This window comes from Bos grunniens, chromosome 11, assembly GCF_055505025.1.
Source record: "Bos grunniens cultivar Pamir isolate PY7600 chromosome 11, Bosgru_T2T1.0, whole genome shotgun sequence".
In the NCBI taxonomy this organism is placed as follows: Eukaryota; Metazoa; Chordata; class Mammalia; order Artiodactyla; family Bovidae; genus Bos; species Bos grunniens.
In genome coordinates this window covers 78,520,974-78,530,432 of record NC_141175.1, presented here as the reverse complement: position 1 = coordinate 78,530,432, position 9,459 = coordinate 78,520,974, and the positions used below count along the sequence as shown (strand labels likewise).

At 44.5% G+C, this 9,459-nt stretch overlaps 1 long non-coding RNA gene across 1 annotated transcript; it reads left to right on the top strand.

Moving 5' to 3' along the window:
* The first annotated feature begins 693 nt into the window (after positions 1 to 693).
* On the top strand, positions 694 to 8,620 carry LOC147363370 (uncharacterized). Its single transcript, XR_015137022.1, has 2 exons — positions 694 to 2,757; positions 6,688 to 8,620. It is a non-coding gene; the product is annotated as an uncharacterized LOC147363370 (long non-coding RNA).
* The last annotated feature ends 839 nt before the right edge of the window (positions 8,621 to 9,459 follow it).

The window sequence follows — 9,459 nt, the reverse complement described above, 5'->3', positions numbered from 1 at the left end:
GTTTTGTCTGGAACGCTGAGCACTCTTTGCCTGTGAACAGGTCAGACTGAAAGTTTGAGGGAGTTAATGCTTTTTTAGGGGCACCCGCTCAAAATACAAAGAACCAGAGTGGGCAGAGATACGCTAGCTTCCTCTCTGCTCCAGCCTTCTCGCCCTCCATAGGGTGACTCAAGGTGAGTTGTACACTGAACTTCAGGAGATCCTCAGCAGGATTGCCTCTCAGTTGCCCAAGCTCAAGGCCCAGAACTCCCTGACGTAACCCTGAGTGATCTCCTCCCGTCCCTGTCTCTTTCCCTCTGGCCTTTTCCATGCTTCTGGGAATCATCTCCAAATAAACAAAGTGAAAGTGGAAGTCGCTTGGTCCTGTCAGACTATTTGCGACCCCATGGCCTATACAGTCCATGGAATTCTCCAGGCCAAATAAATAACTTGTACCTAAATCGTTGTCTAGAATCTGCTTTGGGGGGCACCCACACGGGGACAGACGGCAATCCCATCCAAAGTGCTGGACCCGTCTGCCAAGAAGAGCTGGGAGACCCCTTCAAGTGGCTCGAGGAGGGATGGGGAGGGACTATGAGGTCAGAGGATGGCGTTTCAGGTAAGGGGTCTGGCATGAGCCTACTCTGGAGGGTGTGTGGGATGTAATGTGGTGGGGGGCGGGGGTGGGCAATGGGAGTCTAGGGGTGGCAGGGAGGAAATCGGGATGAGACCCTGACTCTTCCAGCAAAGGGGACTGAACCCACAGGCCTCCAAGCAGACGCCAGGGAGGCTGCAGTCACCCTTGACTCAGTCAAGGCTTTTAAGGGCTGGAATTGGAAATGCCATTTTCTGGTTTGCTATTGGCCCAGTATTTCTTGGTTTACATTTTTTTCCTCTGGAATTTCCATTGTCCTTACTCCTTAGAGGAGACTAGACTTTTGTGGGTAGTAAAATATGTCCTCTAAGTTAAATGTCATCTCACCAAGTGCCATCATCACATTTTTCAGCGCCTGGCCATTTACATAGCTCCTTCATTTTGCGCTGATAAAATAGCCCTTTGAGATCAGAAAGGCAGAGGCTAGAATTTCCATTTCTGAGATGCTGGCTAATGTGCCCAGTGTGACCCAGCTGTAAGTGGCAACACCTACCAAAGTGGGAGGGAGCTCCCAGAGCCTGGCTTCACTCCTGCAGCAAACGGAGCGGGGAGCTCAGCAGGACCCCGTGACTGTGGCCCCTCCACTGGGCCCAGTCAGCGCTGTGACAGTCGTGGGCAGGGCGGTCCCCCTGGGGATGGAGAACCAGTGCCTGAATGCAGACATCAGAGGTCTGGACAGTGCTGGCCACCCTGCTTATATAACACCTGTCCTTTCAGGCTCCCACTGCAACTGGCTAGACTTTCTAACAGAAAGTTCTCTTTACCAAGATTTCCAAGTCCTAGTTCTTGCCAGCGGTTCTGCAGATGGCAAACTTTGTCTAGAACACTAGCACTTGACCACTGTCAGTCCTTGCCAAGGGTGGGCAACCTGGTGACTTGGGGGCCAGCTCAGGATCAAGGGTGACCAGTCTCAAGTCCATCTGAGCCTCCCAGAGCACAGACAAGTAGCCAACTCTTTGTAGGTTTTGTATTTTTATGGCACATTGCAGCTTCCAAGTATGTGTTTAGGATATTGAAAACACTTGTTATTCTTTGTGTTAATATGATGAAAGTAATAATAATAAAGTAGGGTCAGTCTCTCGGAGGCTCTGAGAACAGGGCTGGGCTTCCTGCCCTCCTGACCTCAGTGAGATAGGCTGTACTGTGACCATGTAAAACTCTGGCAGAATTCTGTGCCCCTCCCAGGGGTGGTCCCAGGTCAAGGAGCAGCTCCAAGCCTTCCTGGCAGGACTGGTGGTGGAGCCAGAATCAGGGACCCTGCCCCATCCCTGCTGACTCCAAATCCTTCCAGGTCTGGCCACGTGGCGTGGGGCCTGCCTCCTGGATAGGAGAACTAAGAACCCCAGAGGTGGCCTGAGTTCTCCTGCTTTGCAGACTGAGGGCCAGGTGTGGGAATTGATCAATATCCTTTCTGCTGAAACCTTCAGGGAATCAACCTGTCTTGATCAATATTTTCCTGTAACCGTCTCAATTTCTTCCTAGAAAAGTGAGGATTTAACAAAGGAAACTATGAAACTCCTCTGCTGGAATCAGACAAAAAGGAAGATCTTTAATAAAAGAATCAATAATGGATGTTACACCATTAAGCCTAATTTTCCATGAGGCCACAGATGACATGAGAACTAATGTTCTCTCAGTTCAGTTCAGTCGCTCAGTTGTGTCTGACTCTTTGTGACCCCATGGACTGCAGCACGCCAGGTTTCCCTGTCCTTCACCAAGTCCTGGAGCTTGCTCAAACTCATGTCCATCGAGTCAGTGATGACAACCAACCATCTCATCCTCTGTCATCCCCTTCTCCTCCCACCTTCAATCTTTCCCAACATCAGGGTCTTTTCCAATGAGTCAGTTCTTCGCATCAGATGGCCAAGGTATTGGAGTTTCAGCTTTACCATCAGTCCTTCCAATGAACACCCAGGCCTGATCTCCTTTAGGATGGACTGGTTGGATCTCCTTTCTGTCCAAGGGACTCTCAAGAGTCTTCTCCAACACCACAGTTCAAAAGCATCAATTCTTCGGTGCTCAGCTTTCTTTATAGTCCAACTCTCACATCTGGAAAAACCACAGCTTTGACTCTCACTACTGGAAAAACCACAGCTTTGACTAGATGGACCTTTGTTGACAAGGTAATGTCTCTGCTTTTTAATTTGCTATCTCGGTTGGTCATAGCTTTTCTTCCAAGGAGCAAACGTCTTTTAATTTCATGGCTGCAGTCACCATCTGCAGTGATTTTGGAGCCCAAGAAAATAAAATCTGTCACTGTTTCCATTGTTTCCCTATTTGTCATAAAGTGATGGGACCAGTGGATGCCATGACCTTAGTTTTCTGAATGTTGAGCTTTAAGCCACCTTTTCACTTTCCTCTTTCACATTCATCAAGAGGCTCTCTAGTTCTTTTTTGCTTTCTGCCATAAGCGTGGTGTCATCTGCATATCTGAGGTTATTGATATTTCTCCTGGCAATCTTGATTTCAGTTTGTGCTTCTTCCAGCCTAGTGTTTCTCATGATGTACTCTGCATATAAGTTAAATAAGCAGGGTGACAATATACAGCCTTGACATACTCCTTTCCCAATTTGGAACCAGTCTGTTGTTCCATGTCTAGTTCTAACTGTTGCTTCTTGACCTGCATACAGATTTCTCAGGAGGCAGGTCAGGTGTTCTGAACCTGAAAATTCTTTCAGAATTTTCCACAGTTTCTTGTGATCCACACAGTCAAAGGCTTTGGCATAGTCAATAAAGCAGAAATAGATGTTTTTCTGGAACTCTCTTGCTTTTTTGATAATCCAGCAGATGTTGGCAATTTGATTCCTGGTTCCTCTGCCTTTTCTCAGTCCAGCTTGATCATCTGGAAGTTCACAGTTCACGTACTGTTGAAGCCTGGCTTAGAGAATTTTGAGCATTACTTTGCTAGCCTGTGAAATGAGTACAATTGTGCAGTAGTTTGAACATTCTTTGGCATTTCCCTTCTTTGGGATTAGAATGAAAACTGACCTTTTCCAGTCCTGTGGCCACTGCTGAGTTTTCCAAATTTGCTGGCCTATTGAGTGCAGCACTTTCACAGCATCATCCTTTAAGATTTGAAATAGCTCAACTGGAATTCCATCACCTCCCCCAGCTTTGTTCATTGTGATGCTTCCTAAGGCCCACATGACTTTGCATTCCAGGATGTCTGGCTCTAGGTGAGTGATCTCACCATCATGGTTATCTGAGTTATGAAGATCTTTTTTGTATAGGTCTTCTGTGTATTGCCACCTTTTAATATCTTCTGCTTCTGTTAGGTCCATACCATTTCTGTCCTTTATTGAGCCCATCTTTACATGAAATGTTCCCTTGGTATCTCTAATTTTCTTGAATAGATCTCTAGTCTTTACCATTCTATTGTTTGCCTCTATTTCTTTGCATTGATCACTGAGGAAGGCTTTCTTATCTCTCTTTGCTATTCTTTGGAACTCCGTATTCAAATGGATATATCTTTCCTTTTCTCCTTTGCCTTTAGATTCCCTTCTTTTCTCAGCTATTTGTAAGGCCTCCTCAGACAACCATTTTGCCTTTTTGCATTTCTTTTTCTTGGGGATGGTCTTCATCACTGCCTCCTGTACAATGTCACGAACCTCCATCCATAGTTCTTCAGGCACTCTATCAGATCTAATCCCTTGATTCTACTTGTCACTTCCACTGTATAATTGTAAGGGATTTGATTTAGGTCATACCTGAATGGTCTAGTGGTTTCCCCTACTTGCTTCAATTCAAGTCTGAATTTGGCAATAAGGAGTTCATAATCTGAGCCACAGTCAACTCCCAGTCTTGTTCTCTCAGCTTCTTTTCAAACCTTCAAGGTCTGAGTCTAGCTAATTGACCATACTTTATTATTATTGCTTTCGTTATATTAACACACAGAAATTTTTTTCTCTGTGAATTTTCTAACATCCCAATTGCCATGGGATTAATCTGGAGTTTAGAGAGGACATTTTTCTTCTCTTTGGAGAATACTATGAGAAGGGCAACCCTGAATGCTCAAAAGAATAGCTTTTGTCTCCTATGTTTCCACTAAGGAAAAAGATATCAGCTGGGAGGCCAATCTTGTTTCCCTCTTCACCCCCAACCTATGAGAACCTGCCTTTCAGCCCATCTCAGGTACAGCTGCCTAGACCAGGGGGGCCTTTGACCTCAGGTTACCTTTCCCAAGGCCACTGACTTGGGGCCTGGTTAAAAAAATAATGATCCACTAAGATTCCTTCTTCAGGCCGTAAGTAGGGGAAACTGAGAGGCTGCTGACATTCTGGAAATGGAAACCAAAGCAGACGGTTGTGGTGCAGAAAGGGGAGAGAAGGAGGTGATCGCCAAGATGGTCACCCACCGGACGAGGGCATAAAGGAGCCAGGGGCAGAGACGGGAGAATGGAGCAGACAGCAGCAGCAACTAGAGGCCATGGGTTCCTGGAAGGACGGGGAGTGTCCCATCTCAGTTCCGGCCCCATGGGAGCCAGCTGGGTCAAGGCTTCTTTTCTAGGGGCCACCTCCCTTCCTCACAGATCCTTGCATTAAATCCCTCTTCCCTGAGTCAGCTCAAGGTGGGTGGGGAGGTCTCTTTCTGAAAGAAGAAAAAGTGTTTAGATCATTTACACTTAGTGTAATTATTGATAGAGTCAGGTTTCTATCTTCCATCTTGCTGCTCATTTTCTACTTGCTCCCTTTATTCTGTTCTCTTTTTAATCTTTTTGTCTTGTTTTGCATTAGTTTTGCATTTTTTAGTATTCCATTTTACCTCCACTATTGGTTTGCTAACTATATCACCTTGTCTTATTTTTTCAGTAGTTGCTCTGGGATTTAAAATATGCATAATTAATGTATCACAGGGTATCTTCAAATATTATACTACTTCATATAAAACTTTCCAACAGTATGCTCCTATGCTCCCCTCCTGTACTTTGTGCTGCTGTTGTCATATGTTTTACTGCTGTATATGCTATTAACACCACAATACATTCTTTTGCTTTAAGTCATTAGTCTTTTAAATTTTTTTAGTAAGGGTAAAAAAAGTCTCTTATTTTTACCCACATTATTTACCATTTCCCGATCTCTCCAGGCCTTTGTGTTGATCCAACTTTCCATCTGGCATTATTTTCCTACTGCCTGAAGAACTTTAATATTTTTTAAGTTCAGGCCTATTGGCAACAAATGCTTGCATCTTTTGTCTGTCTGAAAAAGTCATCATTTCACCTTCATTTTTAAATTACATCTTTGCTAGATTTAAAATTCTGGGTTGACTTTTTATTTTCAACACTTTAAGATGCATTCCACTGTCTTCTGGATTGCATTGTTTCTTATAATAAATCTGTGACAAGTTTTATCTTTGTTCCTCTGTACAAAATGTGTCTTTTTCTCTGGATGCTTTAAAGATGTTCTTTTGTCACTGTTTTTCAGAAACTTGATCATATTCTGTCATGGTGTAAGACATTTCTATCTGTAGATTTATAGTTCTCAACAAATTTGGGGGAAATTTTTGGCGATAATTTCTTCAAATACTTTTTCTGTTTACTCCTCTCTTCCATCTTTCTGGAAGTCCAATTTCATGGACACCAGACTGCTTGATATTATTGCACAGGTGATTGGAACTGTGCTATGCACTTTTAAAATGTATGCATTTTCTATTATGTAAAGTAAAATCAAATATAGTTGATTTAAATCAATGAGAATATATACAAGACCAAGCACCATTCATGGCACACAATAGGTGATTAATAAATACTATTTTTCATCTCCCCAACCTCACCTCTTTAATTTCTCTCTGTGTTCCTACTCTTTTTATCCAGTTTACACACTTCAGCCTCTTTCACTTCTCACACCCCTCTGCCTCTCCAAATCCTCCCATCCTTCAAGGCACAGTTTGAATCCCTCCACCCTGAACATTTTCCAGGTTACTTTAGGTCACAGTTCAGGTCTAAGCATTCACCTTTTGCCTCCCCAGAATTAAGCATTATTGTATATTGATACGCGTCTTTCACAGTGCAAGGGTGCTTCTGTGTCTTGCCTCACCTTTGATTTTGAATTCCTCAGGAATGAGTACTATAATACTTTTTCCTCCTGCAACATCATCACCGCCTGCTCCAGCAGTGCCAAGAGGTGTTTCTCATTGTGAATCACCTGGGACAGAGCCTCCCAAGCATCCTGGAGCACCAAAGACCTCCTGCCCGTGGCCAGCCAGCTGCCTGCGGAAAGAAATTGCTCCCAAGTGACACTGTGGTGTTCTGAAGGAAAAAGGACTCTGGAGGCCAACCATCCTGGTAGAAATCTCAGCCCTGCCTGCTTCCTTCTATTTAACTGTCGCCAGGTTACTTAGCCAGACTGAGTCCCAGTTTCCTCATCAGTCTCATGGATGTGATGGAGTAAAACAGAGACTTGTGTCAAGCCCCTGGCTATTATCTGCTGTCATGAGAACTGGATTAATGAATGTAGCACAGGGTTCCAGTCTTTCAGGGGCTACATGAAGCTGGTACTCGTTTAGAGAACACCTAGACTTGTGAATTTTTGTGCCAGCTATGAACTCATTTCCCCAGGCTGTGTCATGAACTCATTTCCCCAGGCTGTGTCATGAACTCATTTCCCCAGGCTGTGTCTAAGAGCTCTGCATCCCTCACAAAAGCTCATTGTGTTTCTTTAGTCCTATCCACACATCTGGTTGCACTTACTGATCTAAAAATGTATCCATCCTTCTTGCCATGTTCACATTTCTGAACATGGTGCAGCCCCAAGGGGGAAAAACTCGTAAATACCATGCATTAGAAAAATTAATGCCATGCATTTACATCCTTCCAAAAAAGGAAGGTCTAGGACAAGGAGCATAGCCCTCTGTAAGCGGCAGGCACATGGGCAGCTCTGCACACCAGGGGCTGACACACCAGCATCCCTGGGCCTTGAATCTAGTGGTCTTGCTGGTGGTGGTGGTGTTAGTTACTCAGTCATCTCTGACTGCGACCACATGGACTGTAGCCCACTGGGCTCCTCTGGATTCTGCAGACAAGAATACTGGAGTGGATTGCCACATCCTTCTCCAATCTAGTTGTCTTCGGCTAGGAAAACCCCTCCAAAGCAGGGAGGAGGACTTCTAGGGCAAGGAATCCAGAGAACAAGAAGTTCTTTTGACTAGTAAAGGTTTACTTCCAAAGATGAGAGGGGTAGCAAGGAGAAGTCAAGAGACAGGACACCTGGTTCTGCCTCTAGATTTCCCCGAGTGACCAAGAGCATGTCTCTCAGTGTCTGTGGGTCTCTCCTACCCATCTGTGCGTAATCACTTATGTCTCCACTGCAGCTGTGATTCTGTGAATGTCTCTGAAATAGGGCAGAGGTATTTGTCTCTGTGTTTGTATCTGTCCATGTTCTCAATGCCAATTAAGTGCTTGACATGTAGCAGATACTTCACACATGTTTTTTAAACAGATGAATGTTATAAGGTTGAAATTGTAAGCCTCTATCTAGATATGCACTTTGCCCTCAATTACTGTGACATCAAGCAACTTCATCTCTGAGCTCCAGTTTCCTCATTTGTAGAACAGATAATGAGGTCTACACATGATGACTGTGAAAATTAAAATAGGAAACCCTCATTTTAAATGGACTTGAGAAGTCCTGAAGGGGGATCTTTCACATGCAAACCACCAGTTGCATTTTATTTTACAATTCTGGGCAGAAAGAAGCTTACCTTACCACCCCCATTAAAAGGAAGTAAGATTTTCTCTTCACCAATAACAGCCCAGCCAATGAAAAAGTCCGATAACTCAGCCAATGAGAAACTGTCACCATCCTGACCCCTCACTTTCCTTGGATGGCCTTTCATTCAAAGAAGCCCCCCTCAACTTCCTCCTTTATCTCTATAAAGTTACACTCCTCTCCTTTCTTCTCCAGACTTGCGCATGGTTTGCCATAGCTTGCGTGTCCTGCATTGCAGTTCTTCTGCTATTCCCAAATAAACCAATTTTGCTAGTAAAAATAACTGGCTGTCTTATTTTTAAGGTAGAAATGGTTAAAGGCGGTTTGTTAACTCCATAAAGGGTGCCTAATACAGAGAGATTGCTCACTAAATGACAGTGATCATGGTTATTGTTCTATCTACCACCATTCTGCTTGTTGGTTTTTTGGAATGGCTGTAGGAATTTCCTCTCTTGTCTCTTTTTTCCCCACTCTCCCACTCCCAGTATAATGCTGCAGTGTATGGATTTTCTCACTCAATGGGCTGTCTCTAAAGATCAAGCCAAAAGAACAGGCTTGTGTTGTAGTAGATTAGATTTGAGTTCAAGCTGAACAAAGAAAGAAGTTATGAAAAGAGATGGGGAACTTTCCCCAGGAAATCTGTTGGAATATATAGATGTTTTCATCAGTGACTGGTTCCTGTGGTGACCCCTATGGGTCCATATGAGCTTTTACTTAATGGCCTCTACGAGCCATGAATAGCTCAAGGGAACTGTGATGAGGCCCGTGGGCTCAGTCAGAGATGCTCTGTGTGTGATCTGCTCCACAGAGACCCACGGGTCTTTGAAGTTACAGAGCTGCTGAGATGCATTAGTGCTACCCAGGGATACAATTAAAGAAGTAGATCCCTGCCTGGCACCCAGCCAGCCCTGAGGCCTGAGTCTGAAAGAGGTAATAGAGAATGGGCCTGGTAGACCTGCTTTCTCATGAAACTTTTATGCACTGGGTCTTTGTAGAACCTCCTGGCACCTTTAAAGCCAACCTAGGGCACTTGACAGCCTCGCTGGCATGCCAGCACAGCCCCAATGGCCAGGTCTGGTGGGCGCATGTACCCACAATGACCCCTTCTGTCCTCCTGCCCAT